A 25,930-nucleotide genomic window follows, 5' to 3' on the forward strand; every position below is an offset into this window, starting at 1 on the left:
GAAAGGGTGGTAAATCACGCTCACCCCAGTCCTTAATCTTTTAAAGAGGATACAAAATTGAACCTAGTCGCCACATCACATACATCCTGTTCAATGATAAAAAGGTAACATCTATCCTCGCTCCAGAGTAAATCTCACGTTGAGGGCATATTTTTTTTCACTTTACCGTGAATCGGGCTCGGCTGCACAGAGGAGAGAGCAGAGCAATGAGGTCACGGGGACAGGGGAGTCACACGCTGGCTGTTTGAACACGCGGAAGATCACTGAGGGATCCACAGTATATGGACCCTCCGTGCGCAATCAGTCCGCACTCCGGACTCTGAATCCTGCCATCCGAGTTAAGATCTCGGCAGAACCTGAAGCGCAGTTCCTTCTTAAAACGTAATCTGGTGAGCATTTCTAGAATCGTACTTGTATAGATGCAGCCTTTAATGTGTTGCTAGGTTAAAATTGATGACTTCTTGTATTTCAGTAGGCAACTGCCCTCTTGATTTTGGATTTAATTTCTTTATTACAGGGGCGCTTTTATGAAGCCAAGGGACCAGGGAGCTGCCCCAGTACTGGGATGGCCAGTTCGAAATCATAGAAACTATTGTCAATTCCAGTCCCATGTCAGTGCGAGCAGGGATTTTGACATCTTGTTTTGCTATGTTCTGCACCAACAGGCAGGTGGCTCAGCCATTCCGTTCCAGTCTGGGGGTTCAACAGACTGCTAGGTTCAGTCTGATAAACTGAGCTGATGGTTGGAAGAAAACCATCTCAGCGTCCATTCTCTGTCCCTTCTTTAGGACAAGGCGTACCGGAAACCCTGCTGTTGACGCAGGAACGATCAGGTCCGATTCGTTTACTACCTGGCAGGCCTGAGGAATCGTCTGACCTGACCGAATGTTCTCGGGGTCACCGCTTAGAGAGTGGGCATCTGGGTCCACCCGTTTCCACAGCACACTGTTTACTGTGTCCAGCTGGGCGCCCAGTCGAACCAATAGGTCTGCACCAATGCAGACCGAATGGGTCAGCTGAGGTGCTACCTGGAAGTAGTGAGCAAACTTCCTTTTTCCGATGGAGATGGAAGCTACACAGCTTCCTTTGCTCCAAATGGACCTATGAGGTGGGGGTGCCCACCACAGAACCTGTGACTGCGTCACCAGGGTCACCTGACAGCTTCGCGACAGGTCCTCGAACAGACCTTCACTGATTATGGACTTCTCAGAGCTGAGGCTAAGAATTACATCATCAACCTGCACTTCTGCCACCTGGACCCCCTCCCACCACCATGGGGTGGTAGTCCTGGACCCCCTGAGGTACCAGGGTGCACAGAAAGGACTCCCATTCATTACCGGACAGGGAGATCCACTCTTCTTCAGGGATGAAAAGGGGGTGTGCTTTACCTGGCGGGTCAAGCAGCTGCTCGGAGCACTGCTCCTGTAGTTGGGAGACCGTGGGAGTGCTGGCCTGGGCAGGACTTCCCTGTAGTTTTGGAAAGCAAGAAGAGACATTTATTCTCGTCCAGAGGAACCAGGAGGAACCTCCAACTCAGCTATAGTGTTCAGTGGGCACTGTGTGATCACAGCATAACCACTGAATCCCCCTTTTTGCTGTGCAACAGGCTTAGGGTTTTTGACCTGAGCCCACAATTTTCCACGCTGGCAGTCCACCAGAGGCTCCAGCCTGTCAAGCAGGTCTTGGCCAATGAGTAGTGGCTCTGTTTTTAACCTAGAGATGTAAACAGGATGCACCACGTTCATTGGCCCGAACCTAAGTGCCACCCACACTCGGTGTGTGATCCTGGCATGATCCTGGGTATAGCTGGAAATATCTATCTTACACGGTTCTACCTTAAGTCTGATGCCTTTTCCTTTCGCTACTCGTTTGAGCTCGCTGAGTAGATCGGCTGACATCAAACTAATTTCAGCCCCAGTGTCAATCAGTGCTTCTCTATCTAAGACGTTTTCAAGAGAAACCTTGATATAAATACGCCTTGCTTTGCCTTTCTGGCTGAGATTCCCTAAGAATTGTAGGAAGCCTGCCTTTTCTTTGACTTCAGGGGCGGGGTCAGCGCCCAACTCAGAGTCACAGCCTTCTTCCAGACAGGAACCCTCCCACCCAATCAGATAGACTGAGGGAGGGGCTTGGGACGGATCCCCGCCTCCTCCAGTGAGAAGGGGCGTGGTCCCCCTAAGCTCATTCACACTTCTGGCATTCGCTGCGGAAGGTTTACCCTGTCCTGATCTCTCAGGCAGGGCTTGTTCAAGCCTGGCCAGGCGGGCTGCAGTCGACTCCCTTCGTCCAGTCTTATGATAGACTCTGCCTGAGCCCTTGCCTTCCCCGTAGCGCTCACGGCGGCTCTGACGCTTAGTGCGGTCCTGCCTGCCTATTTTGCGCCGGGGCTTAGCGGGGCTTACCTTCGGCAATAGGATTTATACTCTCCAAGATGATATTTGCACTTTCTGGAGAGGCGATTTTCTCCACTTCAGTAGCCCGATTTCGTCGATTGCGTGGAGAGGGCTGTAGAATGTGGCGCCGTCTTTCCTGCTCCGTCCATGACAGGCGTGCTGGTCTCTGGAGAGAGAGCACGGTCCATCAGCGCACCCCAATAAAGGCACTGGAAGCAGCTGAATCGCATTGGTGAAGCTCAGCGCTGGGCCGCTGGGCACATCTGACCACAGTTTCCGTAGTGTAGTGGTTATCACGTTTGCCTCACACACGAAAGATCCCCGGATCGAAACCGGGAGGAAACAGACCAGACTTCTTCTGTCACCACGCACAAAAGGGGATTGGGGATTCGCCTAGTGCTGTGATCGAACAGACCCACTCACCTCTTAGTGTGGCGGGATCTGCACAGTGCATGTCGCAGCGCATCCTGCTTTCACTTCAATGCGCGTCCTGATGTACCCCGGTCTCCCGCGTGACAGGTGGGGACAGGTGACAGGTCCACGTGACAGGTCCTATACTAACGAGGAAGACATCGCTCTCTCCGACCCCCGGCATCGTGTCCCGACCCACCGTGCTGGAAGCCGACTCGTGCTGTGATTCCTTTACGGAGCAGAAATGACAACCGAGGAGCCGAGAGATCATTTCAGCATTTCGCGTCTGAACGGAAAACACAAACGACCAACTCGGAATGATTTGCCTTTGACGCTTATCAAAGCGTTCTTTGTGCATCGAACAGACCCACTCACCTCTTAGTGTGGCGGGATCTGCACAGTGCATGTCGCAGCGCTCCCTGCTTTCACTTCAATGTGCTTCCTGATGTCGAGTCGTGTGCCGTGCGGAGGCTCTGAAAGCGAGAGCAATGAAAAGGTGCACGACGCTGTGTTAGAAAACAGAGAAGTGAAAGGCAGTCCTTTCTCTAAGGAGGTAAAAGAAAAGCTACTCCCCGTCGGGGAATCGAACCCCGGTCTCCCGCGTGACAGGCGGGGATACTTGCCACTATACTAACGAGGAAGACATCACACGCTCCGACCCCCGGCATCGTGTCCCGACCCAGCGTGCTGGAAGGCGACGCGTGCTGTGATTCCTTTACGGAGCAGAAATGACAACCGAGGAGCCGAGAGATCATTTCAGCATTTCGCGTCTGAACGGAAAACACAAACGACCAACTCGGAATGACTTGCTTTGGACGCTTTTCAAAGCGTTCTTTGTGCACGACAACTGCGCCGCCTAGCAGATACAAATGGGTTGTACAACTTTGAAGTAGCAAATGGAAGAGGGCTAAGCCTCCTCTCTTTTAGCCCAGGTTCGATCTGTCTCCCAGAATCACCAGGGCGCACGCACACACACACACCCGTGCCGTTGAAGTACTCTGCTTCATTTCTAAGGGCAACTCAACATTCACTCCTACCCCGAGTGCAGAAAAGACAGCGTCTGCAGCAACAGCAGCTCAGGTCTCTGCACAGGAGCTAAGCTGCCCCCATCTCCTCTGCTCTGCGGCTCCTACGGAGTGGAGTCCTGCCTGGAGCCGTGTTTGCAGGCGGCGGCTCCCCGCACCCTGTCTGTGCGTCGTGTCCAAGAGCTCCTGGGAGGAAGAGAGAGCCCTCCGACTCGGGGGCTTTTCCACGGTCTGTGTGAGGAGGGGCGGGTGTGTCCAGCAGCTTATCGAGCGGAAGCCTGGGGCGGCGGAGAGCTGTGATCGTGCAGACCTTGAGGTGTCACCTCTTTGTCTGCTTTCCCGCCCTCCCTCCGCCCAAGCTCTGCTCCAAAGTAGCCCGGCAACCCCTCACACCTGCACGTGTCACAACCTAAGGTGTGGTCATGAGACACCCATGGGGTGTTGTTCTGTTCTTGCTAATTGTTTCCTGCCCGTCGCAGGCAGGAGTCCATGCGAGGAAGATGCGCTGGACAGAGCTCAGAGGGCGCACCTGGGTGGCTTTCCTTCTGAGTGACGTTCCTGCAACACTCTCCCGCTACTCTTGGTGCGCTCATGCCGCAACACAGGAAGGCTGGAGCAGGTGGCTGTGGGCTCTGTGCACCGCCGAAATAGCTCAGCTGGGAGAGCGTTAGACTGAAGATCTAAAGATCCCGGGTTTCGGTGTTTTGTTTCATCGCGCCCTTTGTTCCTCTCTCCAGCGCCCCCTGCCTAAAGTGACGCGTCCCTTTCTCAGTCCGAAACGCAAGCGAGACACCAGCAGCAGTCCCCGCAGGTTTCCGTGGTGTAGCGGCTATCACGTTCGCCTAACACGCGAAAGGTCCCCGGTTCGAGACCGGGCGGAAACAGCCTCGTTTTGCACGCTCCTGTACTTCACAGAGGTATTGAGCGACCGGTCATTTGTTCCCAATGTATTTCCGGTGCCTTCATGCACTCTTGTACCAAACGCACGTTCCTTCTGTATGCGGAGCCGATCATTTGCAATTGGGCTGTGCCGACAGATCAGGACGAGCTCTGTCGGCTCAATAGCAGCGCAGGACCTGCAAGAACAACAGAAAGATTAGCATCCAGCGGGGGCTTCTTAGTGAGCCCAAGATCTCATCAAGAATCGGCTCCAGCAACAGGGCTGGGCGCATTGTTCCATTCTCCGACCACTCTCGGTGTAAACAAGTCCCTCCTGGTCTCTGCTTGAATTGCACTTTCCTGCGTTTGCTTTGGTGTAACTGGCTTCCCCTGCATGGGCGAATGTGAAGAAGATCCTTAGTAAGTCATTGAAGAAACCCGAGAAGAGGTCGGAGTGGTCTCTGTCGTTCATCAACGATCCAGTCAGGCAGTACTCCTCTGTAAAGCGCCGTTCGTTCACATCAATTGGCTTTTTTTTGCCTTCATTCGTGCAAGTAGTAAAAGCAGACGCCCCTATTCTGCCGTGACCCGGATTCGAACCGGGGTTGTTGCGGCCACAACACAAAGTACTGACCACTATACGATCACGGCGAGTTACCGATACACACGTGGCAGGGCGGAAAAGGCTGTGCTCTCTTCGTGTGACATAATTCGGGAAAGTCCTGACGTTGCATTTCAACTGAGCCCCAGTATACATCGACCCTTCGACACTCTGAGTGACAGCTCTCTTGCGTGTTTTCTCATATTTATGTAGTTTGCTTGCATGATGCCCGGAACAGCAGGGTTGTGCACTCCCATATGGTCTAGCGGTTAGGATTCCTGGTTTTCACCCAGGCGGCCCGGGTTCGACTCCCGGTATGGGAACGTGTCAATCTTGCCTCCTGCTTTCCAAAAAATCAGCACTGTGTACGAAGGAGCCGCATTAAAACTACTCAACGTGCGAGAAGAGGGGGCGCTTGTTTCCAGCCGAAACTTCTCGCGTGTGAGACGAGCTGACCATCGCTGCAGGAGGTGGGAGGGTCACTCTGGTAGACAGGGCTGACCTTCGGCAACAGGATTTATACTCTCCAAGATGATATTTGCACTTTCTGGAGAGGCGATTTTCTCCACTTCAGTAGCCCGATTTCGTCGATTGCGTGGAGAGGGCTGTAGAATGTGGCGCCGTCTTTCCTGCTCCGTCCATGACAGGCGTGCTGGTCTCTGGAGAGAGAGCACGGTCCATCAGCGCACTCCAATAAAGGCACTGGAAGCAGCTGAATCGCATTGGCGAAGCTCAGCACTGGGCCGCTGGGCATGTCTTACCACTGTTTCCGTAGTGTAGTGGTTATCACGTTCGCCTCACACGCGAAAGGTCCCCGGTTCGAAACCGGGCGAAAACAGATTTCTTTTGTCGCCACGCACAAAAGGGGATTGGGGATTCGCCTAGCGCTGTGATCGAACAGACCCACTCACCTCTTAGTGTGGCGGGATCTGCACAGTGCATGTCGCAGCGCATCCTGCTTTCACTTCAATGCGCGTCCTGATGTACCCCTGTCTCCCGCGTGACAGGTGGGGACAGGTGACAGGTCCTATACTAACGAGGAAGACATCGCTCTCTCCGACCCCCCGGCATCGTGTCCCGACCCACCGTGCTGGAAGCCGACGCGTGCTGTGATTCCTTTACGGAGCAGAAATGACAACCGAGGAGCCGAGAGATCATTTCAGCATTTCGCGTCTGAACGGAAAACACAAACGACCAACTCAGAATGACTTGCCTTTGACGCTTTTCAAAGCGTTCTTTGTGCACGACGACTGCGCCGCCTAGCAGATACAAATGGGTTGTACAACTTTGAAGTAGCAAATGGAAGAGGGCTAAGCCCCCTCTCTTTTAGCCCAGGTTCGATCTGTCTCCCAGAATCACCAGGGCGCACACACACACACCCGTGCCGTTGAAGTGCTTTGCTTCATTTCTAAGGGCAACTCAACATTCACTCCTACCCCGAGTGCAGAAAAGACAGCGTCCGCAGCAACAACAGCTCAGGTCTCTGCACAGGAGCTAAGCTGCCCCCATCTCCTCTGCTCTGCGGCTCCTGCAGAGCGGAGTCCTGCCTGGAGCCGTGTTTGCAGGCGGCAGCTCCCCACGCTCTGTCTGTGCGTCGTGAAATTAATTAATAACGTTAATAAATTTATAAAGTTATAAATTAGAAATTAATAACGATATAATTATATTCATGTACCGCAACACAAGAATAGTACACGCTGTACATTGTCTGTCGATAATGTTTCTGTAGTGCTTTAGTGGGTTAGGTTCCTGACTTCCATGTCACACGGTCTATGATTGAATCCCATGGAACTATGACTTTATTTTTTAACAAACATTTCTTTGAAAAAATGAAACGTTTCCCTTGGTCAGAGATTAAATAAAACCTCACTTTTTTAGGTTTTACTGTGCAGAGTGAGGTTTTACCTCACTTTTTTTGAGCAGAAGGTTTACTGTGACCTGAGAAGGGCCGGCATCCAATCACGGTGGTAAATACACACAAGCTCTCACTCATCTGAGCTACATGGCTACCAAGATGATCTCGGGTGCGCCGAGCTGGTACGGAACATATTGAACTGATCGACGGCGAATTGTCTCTCAGACAGGCTTTTCACCTCTAAGCTCCCTGACTGACAGTGATCAGCTAGGTAGTGAAACAGTCAGCTGCTTCTAAGCCTTAAACAGCTGCATCTCGGCGCTTCCACGGAGAGATGATTTGAAAGCCGAACATCACCCATTGGGAACACCTTACTATCACTAGTTTAAGAGACTCTTAAGGTCTTGCAGAGGTGCCTGTCTAATAGCATGCGCTTTGCAAGCTATAGGTGTTTAGGCTGAGGCAGAATGCCTGTTAACAAAATGTTTTTCTAAAGGTGTGTCCGAGTGGCTGCAAAAGGACAACGCTCCTGGGGTGCTGTGGCTTAGTTGGTTAAAGCGCCTGTCTAGTAAACAGGAGATCCTGGGTTCGAATCCCAGCGGTGCCTTCTTTGTTCTGTCTTCTTGAACAGTACTGGTCATTATGGACAACCGCCTACAGCTAGACTTAATTAAATGCAAGTATTCATTTCCTGTCTTTAACGCGACTTGTTTTTCTTAAAATGGATGCAACTTGCAAAACATGAAATACAAACCTTGCTAATCAGCGCTAGCGGCTGGCAAAAAAAAAAGAAGTCAGCAATGTTTTTTTCTTTAACCTTAACCCTACTAATGGAGAAGAGTTAAACGACCGAGTCTATGCAGCTTAAACGGTGCGCACGTCGGGTTCTTAGCTGGTAAATCACGCTCACCCCAGTCCTTAATCTTTTAAAGAGGATACAAAATTGAACCTAGTCGCCACATCACATACATCCTGTTCAATGATAAAAAGGTAACATCTATCCTCGCTCCAGACTAAATCTCACGTTGAGGGCATATTTTTTTTCACTTTACCGTGAGTCGGGCTCGGCTGCACAGAGGAGAGAGCAGAGCAATGAGGTCACGGGGACAGGGGAGTCACACGCTGGCGGTTTGAATACGCGGAAGATCACTGAGGGATCCACAGTATATGGACCCTCCGTGCGCCATCAGTCCGCACTCCGGACTCTGAATCCTGCCATCCGAGTTAAGATCTCGGCGGAACCTGAGGCACAGTTCCTTCTTAAAACGTAATCTGGTGAGCATTTCTAGAATCGTACTTGTATAGATGCAGCCTTTAATGTGTTGCTAGGTTAAAATTGATGACTTCTTGTATTTCAGTAGGCAACTGCCCTCTTGATTTCGGATTTAATTTCTATATTACAGGGGCGCTTTTATGATGACAGAGTCATGTTCAGGTACTTTGCTTGATGGAGGAAGCTCATTTCGGACTCTGTGATCTGCTCACCTGGAAAGGTCTGCTGTACTACTACAAGAGAGAAGTAGTCTGGAAGAAGGGACAATTTTATGATGCTTTGGAAGGTAATGTTTTTTTTTTCTTTGAAATCGAAATGAATCAGAATAGCAGTGCAAAAGACAAACTCTTGGTTTGGTTTAAAGAGATATGGTTTTAAAACAGACAACATGGAGAAAACAGGTGTTTCTCACTTTTGGAAAAGAATGGACCGGGGGTAATATTTTACTAGTTGCAGGGCTGAGCTCACTGGGTTACAGTCCTGCAGTGTCACACCACGTCCAGTGGCGCAATGGATAACGCGTCTGATTACGAATCAGGAGATTGTAGGTTCGACTCCTACCTGGCTCAGGTCATTTTTAAACGCATCGGGCTGCTCCCTAAGTAGTCTGTGCTACTTACTGCATTGTAATTGCACCCAGTAAGAGATTTCCTTCATGTAAATGAACTGCACCTGACAGCTTTAGAAAAACACCTGGGCTCAGTACGGTGCTGAGAACTCAGCGTTGCTGTTCTAATTAGCACGCACTGCATCGGCTATGAACCCGAACTTTTCAATTATTCCGATCAGTAAGTCAACACGTAGTCCACATGAAAGGAAGAATAATCTCTTGTCTGTCTCTTGCTTTTATAGAACTGAATGTCCCTGACAATGTACTGTTAGTTTTAATTGAAGAACGGCATTTGTGTTCAAATATACCAGACAAGTTTACGTAACTGCTCGTGCGACACTCAGTTGTAATTAGTCAAGAAATAAAGTCGAACAACAGCTGCGGGTTTGATTCTGAACGTACAGATGCAGCCATTCAAAATGGGTGAGGTATTTCGCGGATGGATTTCTAGTCCATCGCTTTAACCACTCGGCCACGACTACAGCAAGCCCCACCGCCGTTGCGTTCTTGCTACATTCTTACCTGGATCGCGAGGCGCCGGCGGAAGCCTATTTCAAAGTCGTTCTCCGTTTCAAAAAAACATTTCCAAAATACAAGCCTTGCAGACAGACACGCCTCAGAGGACTTAAGGGTGGCTTCATGTCGGAATGATAAAGTCTCCCCGTCCGGACATGAAAATGCCACTTTGTTACACACACAAAAAGAATCAACAACAGAGAAATGCCCACAAGCATTTCAAAAGCCGCACCACGCCGCACTTGAAATAGCTCTTACATTAGAGGTAGACGCAGGAATCGCCTTTTTATTTACGCTCTTACCAACGCGATGGAAAGCAAAACAAAGCAAAGCAGAGCAAAACAAAACGAACAAACGAAAACCCTCACGTCCCGCACTTGCATATAACGCCGTTACGTGCCCAAGCGGTATTGTACATCATCCTAGCACTGCACCCCGGGGCGTACGGTATAAGGGAACGAGCACACGCCGCGAATCATCTCGAAACACTCCCTACAGCTGTAAGGCGCCTTGAAGCGTGCACCCCCAACATTCTTCTTTGTGCATCTGTGAAAGGTAAACTCTTGAGCAAACCCTGAACCAGCTCTAAGGAAACTAATCCGATTAGACGTTACTTTGACTCATCTTTTTACGCTCAGTGCTGGATTGCTCAAACTCTTACAGGGGATTCTGAGCGGTGTCTGCATACACGCAGTCTGATACGGGTGCTGAAAGCTTGAGCTACTCTCAATGTCATGCTGCCTTTCCCCGGAGTAAATCTGTTACATTGAAAGAATGCTTCTCGCAGGTTCAAAAAGGGACCCTTGTTAATTGGAGAAATCAATGATTTCGAATGAATTCTGTATGCGTTAAAAGACAGCTATACACAGAAAACATGCAGGACACTGCTCACGATGTTTCCCGAGCCGAAACACAGTGCGTTTTTCCAAGCCATTTGACAACGCCCGCCCACTGAAAACTGCAGCAGATCGTGTAAAGGCGTTCAACTTTGTAACTACTGCACGCACAGGAAGCAGAATAAATTCCTCTTTTCAAACTGTCAAAGGTTTGCTTTGCGAACGCTGCAGGACATCGCACAATCTCTTTTGAACGGGGACAAACGATTTCTTATGGGGCGCAGTAAGTACAGACGTTTAAAAAGCTCCACTCATGCCGACGATGCAGCATGAAGAAGCGCAACCTAACGTTTGACAGACAAAAGCCGGGCGCCGCTACGAGCAATATGAAATCAAACTGACAGCACACGGCGGTTCGCGCTGACTCAAAAGTGATCTCGACAGACGCTGTTCTCTGCATAACGCTGAAAGAGCTAAAGAGCGTTTCTGTTGAGACGTAACAAGCTCGTTTCTTTCTACCATGATGTCACCATGACCAAATCTGTCTTTAAACACCTTGCTCAGTCTCTGACGAGACTGTCAAAAATTGCTTTCGCCGATTGTATTGCAAACCGGCGGAAGCAGGGTATTGGGAAAAGTTTTCAACTAGCAATAATCGCGCCTCGGCTAAACCTCACAGGCTACGATACTGCCACTGCGCAAAGCTGACGGTTGCCAGGCAACCGCAGGGATCCTATGGAAATTGTTATCGATCGTCTCATGGCATGTCGTTGCTGTAACGCTTCATATTTGTCGTCTTCTTCTTCTAGCTTGAGGTTTTGAAGAATTTCATGACAGACAAGGGCTCCGTCGGGAACAAAGGCCGTTGTGAGAAAACAGTTGCTTATTTTCAGCACCAGAAATACAACCCTTTAAATACAAGATGACAGAACAATGACGAAGGGCATGCCGGGAGGAACTCATGCACTACAGTGGAAAGGGGGCGGGCACGTACAGTTCACATTCAAGCCACAAGTACTCTTCTCGGATGTTGCACAAACAAATCCTAACGTCTTGAAAGCATTGCAGCATGTTTGTGTCCCACTTCCCGTGACTGCAGGACGACTGACACGAACGGACAAACACAATCTGTGGCGTTTAGCGTGACATAGTCTTGCAGGCATCTTGCTGTCTCACTGCAATACTATACCGCTGGAGGAAACAGTCCATCTGGCCATGCAACTCATTTGAGCGTTGGTGGTATAGTGGTGAGCATAGCTGCCTTCCATGCAGTTGACCCAGGTTTGATTCCCAGCCAACGCAGTGGTGAATATTTTCAAATGCTGTCACAAGCCTTGGATTGTGACTAGCAAAGCGAAGCCTTCTGAAAGAGCTAAAGCACTGCAAAACGGAATTGAGGGAGAATCTTACAGGGGATTCTGAGCGGTGTCTGCATACACGCAGTCCGATACGGGTGCTGAAAGCTTGAGCTACTCTCAATGCTGCCTTTCCCTGGAGTAAATCTGTTACATTGAAACAGCCACGGGAGTGCTGTCCTTTTGCAGCCACTTGGACACACCACTCAGACACATCTGCATTCGGTGTGTGCTCCGCCTGCTCGCTGAGCAAGTTGCCACCTTTACATACAATAGCAACATCGACACCAAGAGAAAGGATGACAAATGGCTTTTATCTGGAACTTTTCATGTGCAAGGAGCTCAATGTGCTTTCTGTGTACAACAGGGCCACTGAACTCCACACTGGCCACTGAACTACAGCAGTGGCTTGCTGGCTTGACATCTCCCAAGGAAAATGTTGAAATCGCATGTGGAACAGGAAAATGACCCTCGAGTACAAGGGAAAAAAAAGAAAAAGATCATCTGGAGTGTGCCAACCCAGTTGGGACAACCCAGTTTTGTTGACGAAGTGGCCGAGTGGTCAAGGCGATGGACTGCTAATCCATTGTGCTCTGCACGCATGGGTTTGAATCCCATCCTCGTCGGTTTCCATGTCTGACATGTGTGACGTTGGCCCTCCTGTTGTTTGCTCCAGATCTAGAGCTGTACATTTTCTAGCGGTGGCTGAACATGGTATAGTAGGCTAACGTCGGTATCGAGCAGTGACAGTAACAGTATTTACGTGCCGCTGCTGCCAAGTGGCTCTGGGTTGAGACCGCGTTTCCACTTACTTGCAACGCAAACGGAGAAAGCGATTTTTGACAGTCTCTTGAGAGACTGCGCTAGGTGCTTAGGGATAGACTTTGTAAGTTCCCCCTGGGATGGTGGCCTCTCAAATAGTTTGTGATTCCTCTAGACGTTTATACAGTAGAAGCCTGCTTCGTGGCTTAAATCCAAGCTAAGGAAACGAGTTAGATGTCTGATGCAGAACTGCGAATTCAATGAAGGGGAACACTACAGTACATTGCACTGTATGTGTGAGGAAAGCTGCCCCCTTCTGTCCCTTGTCGACCGAACAGAGTACTGTAAAGGATACCGCCAAGAAACTTTAGGATGCTGGTTGGAATCCAGCTCCAAAGAAGCCCCTTTGGGTGTTATGTCATCAAAAAGTAAGAACAGCGAATCTCCCTTTGATCAAAAGCGCAACAGAACTGTTTTCCGTGGAGCAGCTTTCAGACCCGCAGACCTGTTTTATTTGTAGGGCAGGGCGCATTCCCAAATGCGAATCTCCTGTTTTAGAAATGCTTTGGGCGGCGTGAAGTGAAAATAAGAAATGGGCTCCAGATGCACATGGAAGCAATCAAGTGTTTCATCCGAGCTGTTTCAAAGACTGCTCAAGAGCTTTCCTTTCACAGAGGCGCAACGATTAATGATGGGGGTGCACCCTTCAATGCGCCTTCCCAGTGGGCATTGATTCGTCGAATATACGTATATTTACAGCGAAAATACGGCTATACGTATATATACGTCGCCTCGACGTATAATCAACGTCGAATTGCAACCATAAAATCGACGACATGAATAAACGCATATATAACATCGAAAACACATCTAACACAGTGCCTGAGGCTTTTTACTGTATGTATCGTGTGTGCCGCAACTAGGAGTATACGGCACTCTGCACAGTGTTCGAAGTAAATTATTTTCGCAGTAATAAATTTATTATATTTACTATATTTATTATACACGTGTAAATTTATTACTGCGAAAATAATTTACTTCGAACACTGTGCAGAGATTCTAGACAAATTGCAGACAACATTTAGACGTCTAAGGTATGCGTTTAATAGACGAATATTATACGTCTTTTGCCCACTGTGCTGCCCTCTTGATTTCGGATTTAATTTCTTTATTACAGGGGCGCTTTTATGATGACAGAGTCATGTTCAGGTACTTTGCTTGATGGAGGAAGCTCATTTCGGACTCTGTGATCTGCTCACCTGGAAAGGTCTGCTGTACTACTACAAGAGAGAAGTAGAGTCTGGAGGAAGGGACAATTTTATGATGCTTTGGAAGATAGTTTTTTTTTTTCTTTGAAATCGAAATGAATCAGAATATCAGTGCAAAAGACAGACTCTTGGTTTGGTTTAAAGAGATATGGTTTTAAAACAGACAAAATGTAGAAAACAGGTGTTTCTCACTTTTGGAAAAGAATGGACCGGGGGTAATATTTTACTAGTTGCAGTGCTGATCTTACTGGGTTACAGTCCTGCAGTATCACACTGGATAACGTGTCTGACTACGGATCAGGAGATTGTAAGTTCGACTCCTGCCTGGCTCGGGTTGTTTTTAAACGCATCGGGCTACTCCCTAAGTAGTCTGTGCTACTTACTGCATTGTAAGAGTACCCAGTAAGAGATTCCCTTCATGTAAAGGAACTGCACCTGAAAGCTTTAGAAAAACACCTGGGCTCAGTACGGTGCTGAGAGCTCAGCTTTGCTATTCTAATTAGCACGCACTGCATCGGCTATGAACCCGAACTTTTCAATTATTCCGATCAGTAAGTCAACACGTAGTCCACATGAACGGTAGAAATATTCTCTTGTCTGTCTCTTGTTTGTATAGAACTGAATGTCCCTGACAATGTACTGTTAGTTTTAATTGAAGAACGGCATTTGTGTTCAAATATACCAGACAAGTTTACGTAACTGCTCATGCGACACTGAGTTGTAATTAGTCAAGAAATAAAGTCGAACAACAGCTGCGGGTTTGATTCTGAACGTATGAGATTTCAGCGCCTTTTACTTCCATTGACAAATGACAGAGATTCGAAGAGAGATCCTTCAGACCAGCAAGCAAACCCACGGCTATTTCGGTTTTCTATCTAGGCAACGTTGGTGTCTGCAATAGCATACATGAAAGCGTGATGCAATTTCTGTGGCTACATTTGTTGCACGTCATGCACAGTAAGAGTGTTTCTAACACCAAATAAAAAGTCAACAATTAGCGATCACGCCTTCTCCTCAGTTAACCCACTGAAACCCTTGCTGTTAACAGTTCTTTACTGCGTGCTTTACGAGCACCTACATATTGTGTCGGTTCTTTCAGCTGTATTCATTAGGTTTTCAAAGGCATAAGTAGAGCACCAGAGGTGCGAACGCAAAATGTGTGGTTATCTGAAGAATGTATTTCCATGGCAGCAGGGCCAAGCGATTTAGCGTTCTTATAGTACCAGGAAAGGAGAAGCGGCACTTAGCCTCTGCCTCGCAGGCACAAGGTGACGTGCGGCAGACGCCGGAGTCGGCAGGTTTCGAACCTGCGCGGGGAAGCCCCAACGCATTTCGAGCCCATCGCCTTAACCACTCGAGCACGACAAAAGCGAGCCCGCCGCCGCCGCCGCATTCCTCCTATAATCAAACACGGACTGCGAGGTGGCTGCGGAAACCTTTTTAAAGTTGCTCTCCGTTAAAAAAAAAATACCTTTCACAAGATACGTGCCGGCAGACAGACACGCCTCAGAGGGTTTAAGGCTGGCTTCACGTTCAAATGATAAAGTCCCCCCGTCCGGATGTCAAAATGCAACGTTGTCAGACAGAACAAACATCAACAAACCACAAATGTGGACAAGGATTTTACAAGCTGCACCACACTGCACTTTCAAAAGCATTTACGTTCGTGTTAGACGCAGGACTTGCCTTTGATTTGCGCGCTTACGAACGCCATGGAAAACGAAACTAAACTAAAGCCCTCAGCTCCTGCACTTGATTATAATGCCGTTACGTGTCGAAGCAGTAATTTACGTCATCCTACCACTGCAACACGGGGAATAGAGAGAAATGAGCACACGCTACGAATCGTCTCAATCACTCCCTAGAGTCGTAAGGCGCATTGAAGGGTGCACCCCCATCATTAATCGTTGCGCCTCTGTGAAAGGAAAGCTCTTGGGCAGTCTTTGAAACAGCTCGGATGAAACACTTGATTTCTTCCATGTGCATCTGGAGCCCACCCAGTGGGCAAAAGACGTATAATATACGTCTATTAAACGCATACCTTAGACGTCTAAATGTGGTCTACAATTCGTCTAGAATGAAATTCTAATATACGTCTAAAGTTATACGTCAATTATACGTCTATGTTTAGACGTTCATTATACATAAATGGTTGGAGTTCTATTATACGGATAAATTTAGAGGACTATTATACATATATGGTTGGAGTTCCGGATAACTTTAGAGGTCTATTATACGTATATGGTTAGAGGTCTATTATACGCATAACTTTAGAGGTCTATTATACGTATATGGTTAGAGGTCTGTTATACGTATATGGTTAGAGGTCTATTATACGGATAACATTAGAGGTCTATTATACGTATATGGGTAGAGGTCTATTATACATCAAAGATAGGTTTTATAGGTGTAGAAACAAGTAAACCAAGCCAATGATTAGATTTAGAAATGTATTCTGAAAATACACATTCACACCTGAAACATGTATTTCAAATTATACATTGTATACAATCAATCAACAATCAACATATGGGCAATAATCATAAAAAACACAACTAGTCTTGAACTTCAGCTACAAATTCTGGTAACATGGCAATATACAGTATAGGTGAGTAGCACCTGAAGAAGGCTCCACGGCCGAAACGTTGTGTTCTCTTTCTTCTTTTTTTCAGCATGGAATAAACCTATTACTTGTTCCAATATACAGTATAGTAATGACAAACACAAAACTAATTACATTAACACACTAACTCAAAACCACATTTTGATTCAAATATACATTTTAAAATGTACAACTTCTATATTTCCAAGAAAAAAAAATATTACAATGGAAGTTAAGATGATTTTTGTCCACTATTTGCAAACCCTGTCTAATTGTCCTAACAGTTAGAACCAAAAACCTATTATTTTCAGTGTCCAGATCTCCTGGCCCCCTGCCTTGCATATGCATTCTTCAAGTAACACATTGCATGGTCCTTTATTTCTTTTTCTGTTGATGTAGGGTGGGACTTCAGCACCGCAGCTAGGAGAAAATTATATAATATTACTTCCCAAATAAATGATGATTAATATCTTCTTTAGTATAATCTAAAAAATGAACGGTTTACTAAGCTCAAAACTGAAATAAATGTATAAAATTTAGCTTGCATCATAGCAGTTGAGCAATAAAGTCTGTCCTAATTAAAGAGTACCCAAAGTTTGAAAGTACAACATAGAATAAGAATAGAGAAACGGCAAAACGATTTTGTGTCATCTTCCCCATTCACACTATTTTATGTGCCATTTTTTGCTTATTCACGTACTATTTTAATCAAAATAATATTAAGAAAGATCTGTATGTATTCAGATAGTATTATTATTGTTCATACTTACTCGTCAAAAGAGGATTGCTGAGATATTTGCGGATATACTTCTACATTTGAAAAACGTGTCCAAAATGGTGACCAACGAATACTAGCAATGCATTGTGGTATATAAGCGGAAAATATGCTGGGTTCGATATTTTCTCAACGTATGCGTTTATTAATGTTGTTGATATTATGGTTGAAATATAACATTGAAAATACATCGCGGCTATGTGCCCCCTGCTATGAGCTGATGTGCAATTTTAACGCATGTAGTTAGTAAGGATCGGTCACTGTTGTATGGTATTATATATAATGACATTATGGAATAGGATGGGGACAGGCCTGGCATCACGGGGGGAGGGGGGAATGTCGCCCCTTCAGTTTTGGGCAAAAAGATTTACCTAACTTAATTTGCGCCCTAAAAAAATAGTTGTACTTTGTCAATGGTCAGACAACACTAAATGACACGAACAGTCACTCAGTCTGTTTGATGGGCAGGAGGGCTATCCGTCCAGGAACTGCACATATCAGTGTCGTTATTGAGTGTCAACATTACGATCCTGTTTGCTCAGGTGGACCGATTCCTTGCAGTAGTTTATCATTATACTTAAAATCGTTATATAACTAGGACTAGTTATAGCAGTCTGTGCTTTCTGTTGGTTTTACAACATTTTTTCTTAACGATTCAGAACGTCCATGTAGCTGCAAAAATGAACGCTTATGGTACTTTTCGCTCCAGGCAATACTCTCCAGTGAGAGTGACGAAAAATGTGAAACTGAACTTCATCGCAAATACCAGATTGCTAGTCGATATCTTCTATCATGAAGCACTAATCAATGGCATAGCTGCGAGATTTCATTTGGGTAGCTGCACCGTACAGCTCCGTTTCAACCGAAATATCACCCCCGCTCAGAATTTCAGACGCCCCCCTACAGATTTTTCCCCGGGCACCGCGCACTGATGGGAGACGGGGTTTCCAGGAAATGGTATCAACTTTTCTCAAGAAAATAAAAATAGAAACTCTATAGGCACTCAAACATTTTACTGTTTTTTTTTCAGGCAGGTGGCAAGACCCCTCCGCAAAACCCTTGTATGCCAAGCTGTGGGCATTGATTCGTCGAATATACGTATATTCACGGCGAAAATAAGGTTATACGTATATATACGTCGCCTCGACGTATAATCAACGTCGAATTGCAACCGTAAAATCGACGACATTAATAAATGCATATATAACGTCGAAAACACATCTAACACTAGGAGTATACGGCACTCTGCACAGTGTACGAAGTAAATTATTTTCGCAGTAATTAATTTACACGTGTATAATAAATATAGTAAATATAATTAATTACTGCGAAAATAATTTACTTCGTACACTGTGCAGAGTGCTGTATACTCCTAGTGTTAGATGTGTTTTCGACGTTATATATGCGTTTATTAATGTTTATTTCACAGTGTCGTGCACCTTTTCATTGCTCTCGCTTTCAGAGCCTCCGCACGGCACACGACTCAACATCAGGAAGCACATTGAAGTGAAAGCAGGGAGCGCTGCGACATGCACTGTGCAGATCCCGCCACACTAAGAGGTGAGTGGGTCTGTTCGATGCACAAAGAACGCTTTGATAAGCGTCAAAGGCAAATCATTCCGAGTTGGTCGTTTGTGTTTTCCGTTCAGACGCGAAATGCTGAAATGATCTCTCGGCTCCTCGGTTGTCATTTCTGCTCCGTAAAGGAATCACAGCACGAGTCGGCTTCCAGCACGGTGGGTCGGGACACGATGCCGGGGGTCGGAGAGAGCGATGTCTTCCTCGTTAGTATAGGACCTGTCACGTGGACCTGTCACCTGTCCCCACCTGTCACGCGGGAGACCGGGGTACATCAGGACGCGCATTGAAGTGAAAGCAGGATGCGCTGCGACATGCACTGTGCAGATCCCGCCACACTAAGAGGTGAGTGGGTCTGTTCGATCACAGCACTAGGCGAATCCCCAATCCCCTTTTGTGCGTGGCGACAGAAGAAGTCTGGTCTGTTTCCTCCCGGTTTCGATCCGGGGATCTTTCGCGTGTGAGGCAAACGTGATAACCACTACACTACGGAAACTGTGGTCAGATGTGCCCAGCGGCCCAGCGCTGAGCTTCACCAATGCGATTCAGCTGCTTCCAGTGCCTTTATTGGGATGCGCTGATGGACCATGCTCTCTCTCCAGAGACCAGCACGCCTGTCATGGACGGAGCAGGAAAGACGGCGCCACATTCTACAGCCCTCTCCACGCAATCGACGAAATCGGGCTACTGAAGTGGAGAAAATCGCCTCTCCAGAAAGTGCAAATATCATCTTGGAGAGTATAAATCCTATTGCCGAAGGTCAGCCCTGTCTACCAGAGTGACCCTCCCACCTACTGCAGCGATGGTCAGCTCGTCTCACACGCGAGAAGTTTCGGCTGGAAACAAGCGCCCCCTCTTCTCGCACGTTGAGTAGTTTTAATGCGGCTCCTTCGTACACAGTGCTGATCTTTTGGAAAGCAGGAGGCAAGATTGACACGTTCCCATACCGGGAGTCGAACCCGGGCCGCCTGGGTGAAAACCAGGAATCCTAACCGCTAGACCATATGGGAGTGCACAACCCTGCTGTTCCGGGCATCATGCAAGCAAACTACATAAATATGAGAAAACACGCAAGAGAGCTGTCACTCAGAGTGTCGAAGGGTCGATGTATACTGGGGCTCAGTTGAAATGCAACGTCAGGACTTTCCCGAATTATGTCACACGAAGAGAGCACAGCCTTTTCCGCCCTGCCACATGTGTATCGGTAACTCGCCGTGATCGTATAGTGGTCAGTACTTTGTGTTGTGGCCGCAACAACCCCGGTTCGAATCCGGGTCACGGCAGAATAGGGGCGTCTGCTTTTACTACTTGCACGAATGAAGGCAAAAAAAAGCCAATTGATGTGAACGAACGGCGCTTTACAGAGGAGTACTGCCTGACTGGATCGTTGATGAACGACAGAGACCACTCCGACCTCTTCTCGGGTTTCTTCAATGACTTACTAAGGATCTTCTTCACATTCGCCCATGCAGGGGAAGCCAGTTACACCAAAGCAAACGCAGGAAAGTGCAATTCAAGCAGAGACCAGGAGGGACTTGTTTACACCGAGAGTGGTCGGAGAATGGAACAATGCGCCCAGCCCTGTTGCTGGAGCCGATTCTTGATGAGATCTTGGGCTCACTAAGAAGCCCCCGCTGGATGCTAATCTTTCTGTTGTTCTTGCAGGTCCTGCGCTGCTATTGAGCCGACAGAGCTCGTCCTGATCTGTCGGCACAGCCCAATTGCAAATGATCGGCTCCGCATACAGAAGGAACGTGCGTTTGGTACAAGAGTGCATGAAGGCACCGGAAATACATTGGGAACAAATGACCGGTCGCTCAATACCTCTGTGAAGTACAGGAGCGTGCAAAACGAGGCTGTTTCCGCCCGGTCTCGAACCGGGGACCTTTCGCGTGTTAGGCGAACGTGATAGCCGCTACACCACGGAAACCTGCGGGGACTGCTGCTGGTGTCTCGCTTGCGTTTCGGGCTGAGAAAGGGACGCGTTTAGGCAGGGGGCGCTGGAGAGAGGAACAAAGGGCGCGATGAAACAAAACACCGAAACCCGGGATCTTTAGATCTTCAGTCTAACGCTCTCCCAGCTGAGCTATTTCGGCGGTGCACAGAGCCCACAGCCACCTGCTCCAGCCTTCCTGTGTTGCGGCATGAGCGCACCAAGAGTAGCGGGAGAGTGTTGCAGGAACGTCACTCAGAAGGAAAGCCACCCAGGTGCGCCCTCTGAGCTCTGTCCAGCGCATCTTCCTCGCATGGACTCCTGCCTGCGACGGGCAGGAAACAATTAGCAAGAACAGAACAACACCCCATGGGTGTCTCATGACCACACCTTAGGTTGTGACACGTGCAGGTGTGAGGGGTTGCCGGGCTACTTTGGAGCAGAGCTTGGGCGGAGGGAGGGCGGGAAAGCAGACAAAGAGGTGACACCTCAAGGTCTGCACGATCACAGCTCTCCGCCGCCCCAGGCTTCCGCTCGATAAGCTGCTGGACACACCCGCCCCTCCTCACACAGACCGTGGAAAAGCCCCCGAGTCGGAGGGCTCTCTCTTCCTCCCAGGAGCTCTTGGACACGACGCACAGACAGGGTGCGGGGAGCCGCCGCCTGCAAACACGGCTCCAGGCAGGACTCCACTCCGTAGGAGCCGCAGAGCAGAGGAGATGGGGGCAGCTTAGCTCCTGTGCAGAGACCTGAGCTGCTGTTGCTGCAGACGCTGTCTTTTCTGCACTCGGGGTAGGAGTGAATGTTGAGTTGCCCTTAGAAATGAAGCAGAGTACTTCAACGGCACGGGTGTGTGTGTGTGCGTGCGCCCTGGTGATTCTGGGAGACAGATCGAACCTGGGCTAAAAGAGAGGAGGCTTAGCCCTCTTCCATTTGCTACTTCAAAGTTGTACAACCCATTTGTATCTGCTAGGCGGCGCAGTTGTCGTGCACAAAGAACGCTTTGAAAAGCGTCCAAAGCAAGTCATTCCGAGTTGGTCGTTTGTGTTTTCCGTTCAGACGCGAAATGCTGAAATGATCTCTCGGCTCCTCGGTTGTCATTTCTGCTCCGTAAAGGAATCACAGCACGCGTCGCCTTCCAGCACGCTGGGTCGGGACACGATGCCGGGGGTCGGAGCGTGTGATGTCTTCCTCGTTAGTATAGTGGCAAGTATCCCCGCCTGTCACGCGGGAGACCGGGGTTCGATTCCCCGACGGGGAGTAGCTTTTCTTTTACCTCCTTAGAGAAAGGACTGCCTTTCACTTCTCTGTTTTCTAACATAGCGTCGTGCACCTTTTCATTGCTCTCGCTTTCAGAGCCTCCGCACGGCACACGACTCGACATCAGGAAGCACATTGAAGTGAAAGCAGGGAGCGCTGCGACATGCACTGTGCAGATCCCGCCACACTAAGAGGTGAGTGGGTCTGTTCGATGCACAAAGAACGCTTTGATAAGCGTCAAAGGCAAATCATTCCGAGTTGGTCGTTTGTGTTTTCCGTTCAGACGCGAAATGCTGAAATGATCTCTCGGCTCCTCGGTTGTCATTTCTGCTCCGTAAAGGAATCACAGCACGAGTCGGCTTCCAGCACGGTGGGTCGGGACACGATGCCGGGGGTCGGAGAGAGCGATGTCTTCCTCGTTAGTATAGGACCTGTCACGTGGACCTGTCACCTGTCCCCACCTGTCACGCGGGAGACCGGGGTACATCAGGACGCGCATTGAAGTGAAAGCAGGATGCGCTGCGACATGCACTGTGCAGATCCCGCCACACTAAGAGGTGAGTGGGTCTGTTCGATCACAGCACTAGGCGAATCCCCAATCCCCTTTTGTGCGTGGCGACAGAAGAAGTCTGGTCTGTTTCCTCCCGGTTTCGATCCGGGGATCTTTTGCGTGTGAGGCAAACGTGATAACCACTACACTACGGAAACTGTGGTCAGATGTGCCCAGCGGCCCAGCGCTGAGCTTCACCAATGCGATTCAGCTGCTTCCAGTGCCTTTATTGGGGTGCGCTGATGGACCGTGCTCTCTCTCCAGAGACCAGCACGCCTGTCATGGACGGAGCAGGAAAGACGGCGCCACATTCTACAGCCCTCTCCACGCAATCGACGAAATCGGGCTACTGAAGTGGAGAAAATCGCCTCTCCAGAAAGTGCAAATATCATCTTGGAGAGTATAAATCCTATTGCCGAAGGTAAGCCCCGCTAAGCCCCGGCGCAAAATAGGCAGGCAGGACCGCACTAAGCGTCAGAGCCGCCGTGAGCGCTACGGGGAAGGCAAGGGCTCAGGCAGAGTCTATCATAAGACTGGACGAAGGGAGTCGACTGCAGCCCGCCTGGCCAGGCTTGAACAAGCCCTGCCTGAGAGATCAGGACAGGGTAAACCTTCCGCAGCGAATGCCAGAAGTGTGAATGAGCTTAGGGGGACCACGCCCCTTCTCACTGGAGGAGGCGGGGATCCGTCCCAAGCCCCTCCCTCAGTCTATCTGATTGGGTGGGAGGGTTCCTGCCTGGAAGAAGGCTTTGACTCTGAGTTGGGCGCTGACCCCGCCACTGAAGTCAAAGAAAAGGCAGGCTTCCTACAATTCTTAGGGAATCTCAGCCAGAAAGGCAAAGCAAGGCGTATTTATATCAAGGTTTCTCTTGAAAACGTCTTAGATAGAGAAGCACTGATTGACACTGGGGCTGAAATTAGTTTGATGTCAGCCGATCTACTCAGCGAGCTCAAACGAGTAGCGAAAGGAAAAGGCATCAGACTTAAGGTAGAACCGTGTAAGATAGATATTTCCAGCTATACCCAGGATCATGCCAGGATCACACACCGAGTGTGGGTGGCACTTAGGTTCGGGCCAATGAACGTGGTGCATCCTGTTTACATCTCTAGGTTAAAAACAGAGCCACTACTCATTGGCCAAGACCTGCTTGACAGGCTGGAGCCTCTGGTGGACTGCCAGCGTGGAAAATTGTGGGCTCAGGTCAAAAACCCTAAGCCTGTTGCACAGCAAAAAGGGGGATTCAGTGGTTATGCTGTGATCACACAGTGCCCACTGAACACTATAGCTGAGTTGGAGGTTCCTCCTGGTTCCTCTGGACGAGAATAAATGTCTCTTCTTGCTTTCCAAAACTACAGGGAAGTCCTGCCCAGGCCAGCACTCCCACGGTCTCCCAACTACAGGAGCAGTGCTCCGAGCAGCTGCTTGACCCGCCAGGTAAAGCACACCCCCTTTTCATCCCTGAAGAAGAGTGGATCTCCCTGTCCGGTAATGAATGGGAGTCCTTTCTGTGCACCCTGGTACCTCAGGGGGTCCAGGACTACCACCCCATGGTGGTGGGAGGGGGTCCAGGTGGCAGAAGTGCAGGTTGATGATGTAATTCTTAGCCTCAGCTCTGAGAAGTCCATAATCAGTGAAGGTCTGTTCGAGGACCTGTCGCGAAGCTGTCAGGTGACCCTGGTGACGCAGTCACAGGTTCTGTGGTGGGCACCCCCACCTCATAGGTCCATTTGGAGCAAAGGAAGCTGTGTAGCTTCCATCTCCATCAGAAAAAGGAAGTTTGCTCACTACTTCCAGGTAGCACCTCAGCTGACCCATTCGGTCTGCATTGGTGCAGACCTATTGGTTCGACTGGGCGCCCAGCTGGACACAGTAAACAGTGTGCTGTGGAAACGGGTGGACCCAGATGCCCACTCTCTAAGCGGTGACCCCGAGAACATTCGGTCAGGTCAGACGATTCCTCAGGCCTGCCAGGTAGTAAACGAATCGGACCTGATCGTTCCTGCGTCAACAGCAGGGTTTCCGGTACGCCTTGTCCTAAAGAAGGGACAGAGAATGGACGCTGAGATGGTTTTCTTCCAACCATCAGCTCAGTTTATCAGACTGAACCTAGCAGTCTGTTGTACCCCCAGACTGGAACGGAATGGCTGAGCCACCTGCCTGTTGGTGCAGAACATAGCAAAACAAGATGTCAAAATCCCTGCTCGCACTGACATGGGACTGGAATTGACAATAGTTTCTATGATTTCGAACTGGCCATCCCAGTACTGGGGCAGCTCCCTGGTCCCTTGGCTTCATAAAAGCGCCCCTGTAATAAAGAAATTAAATCCAAAATCAAGAGGGCAGTTGCCTACTGAAATACAAGAAGTCATCAATTTTAACCTAGCAACACATTAAAGGCTGCATCTATACAAGTACGATTCTAGAAATGCTCACCAGATTACGTTTTAAGAAGGAACTGCGCTTCAGGTTCTGCCGAGATCTTAACTCGGATGGCAGGATTCAGAGTCCGGAGTGCGGACTGATTGCGCACGGAGGGTCCATATACTGTGGATCCCTCAGTGATCTTCCGCGTGTTCAAACAGCCAGCGTGTGACTCCCCTGTCCCCGTGACCTCATTGCTCTGCTCTCTCCTCTGTGCAGCCGAGCCCGATTCACGGTAAAGTGAAAAAAAATATGCCCTCAACGTGAGATTTACTCTGGAGCGAGGATAGATGTTACCTTTTTATCATTGAACAGGATGTATGTGATGTGGCGACTAGGTTCAATTTTGTATCCTCTTTAAAAGATTAAGGACTGGGGTGAGCGTGATTTACCACCCTTTCAGCTAAGAACCCGACGTGCACACCGTTTAAGCTGCATAGACTCGGTCGTTTAACTCTTCTCCATTAGCAGGGTTAAGGTTAAAGAAAAAAAACATTGCTGACTTCTTTTTTTTTTGCCAGCTGCTAGCGCTGATTAGCAAGGTTTGTATTTCATGTTTTGCAAGTTGCATCCATTTTAAGAAAAACAAGTCGTGTTAAAGACAGGAAATGAATACTTGCATTTAATTAAGTCTAGCCGTAGGCGGTTATCCACTGGGATTCAGACCCAGGGCCTCCTGTTTACTAGGCAGGCGCTTTAACCAACTAAGCCACAGCGCCCCGGGAGTGCTGTCCTTTTGCAGCCACTTGGACACACCACTCAGACACATCTGCATTCGGTGTGTGCTCCGCCTGCTCGCTGAGCAAGTTGCCACCTTTACATACAATAGCAACATCGACACCAAGAGAAAGGATGACAAATGGCTTTTATCTGGAACTTTTCATGTCCAAGGAGCTCAATGTGCTTTCTGTGTACAACAGGGCCACTGAACTCCACGCTGGCCACTGAACCACAGCAGTGGCTTGCTGGCTTGACATCTCCCAAGGAAAATGTTGAAATCGCATGTGGAACAGGAAAATGACCCTC

General features: G+C 48.7%; 11 non-coding genes across 11 annotated transcripts; 6 read left to right on the forward strand and 5 right to left on the reverse strand.

The window, feature by feature from the left end:
* Window positions 1-3,372: 3,372 nt before the first annotated feature.
* Window positions 3,373-3,444, reverse strand: trnad-guc (transfer RNA aspartic acid (anticodon GUC)). The gene has a single exon. It is a non-coding gene; the product is annotated as a tRNA-Asp (tRNA).
* A 1,196-nt stretch (window positions 3,445-4,640) lies between these two features.
* On the forward strand, window positions 4,641-4,713 carry trnav-aac (transfer RNA valine (anticodon AAC)). Its single transcript has one exon. It is a non-coding gene; the product is annotated as a tRNA-Val (tRNA).
* A 574-nt stretch (window positions 4,714-5,287) lies between these two features.
* trnah-gug (transfer RNA histidin (anticodon GUG)) lies at window positions 5,288-5,359 on the reverse strand. Its single transcript has one exon. It is a non-coding gene; the product is annotated as a tRNA-His (tRNA).
* Window positions 5,360-5,560: 201 nt separating this feature from the next.
* On the forward strand, window positions 5,561-5,632 carry trnae-uuc (transfer RNA glutamic acid (anticodon UUC)). The gene has a single exon. It is a non-coding gene; the product is annotated as a tRNA-Glu (tRNA).
* Window positions 5,633-6,074: 442 nt separating this feature from the next.
* Window positions 6,075-6,147, forward strand: trnav-cac (transfer RNA valine (anticodon CAC)). The gene has a single exon. It is a non-coding gene; the product is annotated as a tRNA-Val (tRNA).
* Window positions 6,148-7,697: 1,550 nt separating this feature from the next.
* trnat-agu (transfer RNA threonine (anticodon AGU)) lies at window positions 7,698-7,771 on the forward strand. The gene has a single exon. It is a non-coding gene; the product is annotated as a tRNA-Thr (tRNA).
* Window positions 7,772-10,963: 3,192 nt separating this feature from the next.
* LOC138234112 (U4 spliceosomal RNA) lies at window positions 10,964-11,105 on the reverse strand. The gene has a single exon (XR_011187807.1). It is a non-coding gene; the product is annotated as a U4 spliceosomal RNA (small nuclear RNA).
* Window positions 11,106-19,677: 8,572 nt separating this feature from the next.
* trnae-uuc (transfer RNA glutamic acid (anticodon UUC)) lies at window positions 19,678-19,749 on the reverse strand. Its single transcript has one exon. It is a non-coding gene; the product is annotated as a tRNA-Glu (tRNA).
* A 201-nt stretch (window positions 19,750-19,950) lies between these two features.
* On the forward strand, window positions 19,951-20,022 carry trnah-gug (transfer RNA histidin (anticodon GUG)). The gene has a single exon. It is a non-coding gene; the product is annotated as a tRNA-His (tRNA).
* A 574-nt stretch (window positions 20,023-20,596) lies between these two features.
* On the reverse strand, window positions 20,597-20,669 carry trnav-aac (transfer RNA valine (anticodon AAC)). Its single transcript has one exon. It is a non-coding gene; the product is annotated as a tRNA-Val (tRNA).
* Window positions 20,670-21,861: 1,192 nt separating this feature from the next.
* trnad-guc (transfer RNA aspartic acid (anticodon GUC)) lies at window positions 21,862-21,933 on the forward strand. Its single transcript has one exon. It is a non-coding gene; the product is annotated as a tRNA-Asp (tRNA).
* The last annotated feature ends 3,997 nt before the right edge of the window (window positions 21,934-25,930 follow it).

The sequence above is a fragment of the Lepisosteus oculatus genome, unplaced genomic scaffold, assembly GCF_040954835.1.
Source record: "Lepisosteus oculatus isolate fLepOcu1 unplaced genomic scaffold, fLepOcu1.hap2 HAP2_SCAFFOLD_74, whole genome shotgun sequence".
Lineage (NCBI taxonomy): Eukaryota > Metazoa > Chordata > Actinopteri > Semionotiformes > Lepisosteidae > Lepisosteus > Lepisosteus oculatus.